At 43.2% G+C, this 2,222-nt stretch overlaps 1 pseudogene; it reads left to right on the top strand.

Moving 5' to 3' along the window:
- Positions 1 to 400: 400 nt before the first annotated feature.
- On the top strand, positions 401 to 1,555 carry LOC148022138 (transmembrane 9 superfamily member 12 pseudogene; annotated as a pseudogene).
- Positions 1,556 to 2,222: the final 667 nt, after the last annotated feature.

Raw genomic sequence — 2,222 nt, 5'->3', positions numbered from 1 at the left:
CGACAATGATCATAGATGGTTGGCCCCTCCAGAGGATGTGCAGGATCAGAGGGGGTGGATGTCATACTGCTACGCATCCGAGGTGTGGAATCTACCAAAAAGTCGTGTGTGTGACATTTGTTACTTTGTACATACTTAGTCGTTGTATTTGCATTTTTGTTCTACGTGAGCAGTATAGTGGAGAGGGGGTTGGAGCAAGAGGAACTTATCTATAATGCTCTAGTTGGCATGTATGCCAAGTATGGAAACCTACCAGATGTTGATGCTTGCAGAAATATCCATCTAGACATGTTTATTGAGAATACCATGATCTCTATGTACGGCAAGTGTGGAAGCATTATGGAAGCAAAAAATTTGTTTGACGAAATGCCTGCTCAAAACAGCATGTCGTAGGGATACAATGCTTTCAACCTACATAGAGCAGGCCCAGATGACAGAGGAAATTTTTGGATGGAAGCTTGTGGTTGGGGATGTTTTCAGAGCTCCACCACATGCTGAGCTGCTGAGTATCATGGTTGGGGATGGGGTTCAGATTACTGGAATGGCAGTTGTAACAATCCTCTTTGCAACATTTGGATTTATGTCTCCTGCTTCAAGAGGAATGCTTCTTTCTAGGATGATTATGTTGTATTTGATTCTTGGAATAGCTGCAGGGTATGTTGCACCGCGGTTGTGGAGGACTATGAAAGGAGATATATCTGGCTAGAGATCAATAGCATGGCACGTGGTTTGCTTTTTCTCGTGGGATTTCTTTTGGGATTTTCATGGCTTTAAACTTTCTTCTCTAGGCTAATAAGAGCACGGGTGCTATTCTCATCTCTCTTTTCTTCAGGCTTCTGGCCCTTTGGTTTTGGATCTCAGTCCCTTTGACTTGACTAGGAGACTTTATTAGCACAAGAGCAGAGCATATTCAGTACCCCGTACGCACTAATCAGATTCCAAGGGAAAAAGCAGAAAGAAAGGAGCCTGCTTTTGGCACAGAAGGAAGAGGAAAAGATGGGGACTGTAGTATGGCACCGTGGGGGAGAGAGAGAGATTTCTTGTGTGTCTATCAAAGTTCTACGTCTTCTAAAAAACTGTGCTGAAGTGCAGGATGCTAAATCGGAGCAATAAGGATGGATTCAGCTCTCCTTTGGAGTTCAGTACCGTCGCTTGTGCCAATCCTTCCTTTGTTGATGGCGTCGCTTCAAAGGGCATACACATAGCTTTCCTCTCCCTCAGAATTTTCTTGCCCAAGTATGCTCTTCCACAGGAATATGAAGTCACACAAGACAATATACAACTTGTAGTAGGTCCAACTACATCTGTTGCTGTGAAGTGGGACAGTCTATTGTTTATAGCCCAACCATCTGGAGTCCCTGTTTCTCGTGGCACTGTGAACAGAAGCACAGAGAATGTTGAAAATCAAGCAGAAGAGGCTGTATCAAACTTTGCTTCTCCATTCGAGAAATCTGATGTCAATGGATCACTTAATGAGTCAAACTTCCTTGAACTAGGAATTAAAAATAATGTGGAAGATGATAGTCTCCTTGCTTTACAAGCAAGGGGATGCTGATGCTTAATGGAGAATCTACATAGAATGCAAAGTTTGATCAATGATGTGGCTGAAATTTTTAGGGTTGGCCCTAAGTTCAACACGAGTTTTTCCTTGGTCAAGTTATGAAGGATTTGTCTATAGGGCAGAATCATTCAAGTGGACTAGGTGTCTCCTTGGATGGCACAACCATGATCCAGTATCCTTGGGGGAAGAAAAAGCATAAAATGATGAAACAGGAGTGAGGGCAATGTGGAATTCATGAAGGTATGCTTTGACTATCCATCAAGCCCTGCCTTTCAGGTGGTGAGTGACTTCAGCTTGAATGTTCCTGCTGATAAGACAATAGCATTGGTGGGACGAAGTGGCTCAGAAAAGAGTTCTGTGATTGCACTGCTACAAAGATTTTACGACCACAAGCTAGTCACATACGACTAGATCAGAAGGACATTCATGAAATTGACCTGCAATGGTTGAGGGAGCATATGGCATTAGTGCAACAAGAACCTGTCCTGTTTACAGAAACCATTGAAGAGAACATAAGATATGGTGGATAGGAGGCAACAGAGGCAGAGAGGCTCGAGCCATCGTGGGAGTTCTTATGCCTTGATGTTTCATAAGCAGATCTACACGGTCTCAAATCTTGATTGATGACAATCCTCAATATGCTGTGGACTGTGCTTTGCAT

Source organism: Lygodium microphyllum, chromosome 17 (genome assembly GCF_053477565.2).
Source record: "Lygodium microphyllum isolate KBCC chromosome 17, Lygodium_microphyllum_v1.1.10, whole genome shotgun sequence".
NCBI lineage: Eukaryota > Viridiplantae > Streptophyta > Polypodiopsida > Schizaeales > Lygodiaceae > Lygodium > Lygodium microphyllum.
Note: the sequence above shows the minus strand (reverse complement) of the source record. Positions and strands in the feature narration are given on the sequence as shown.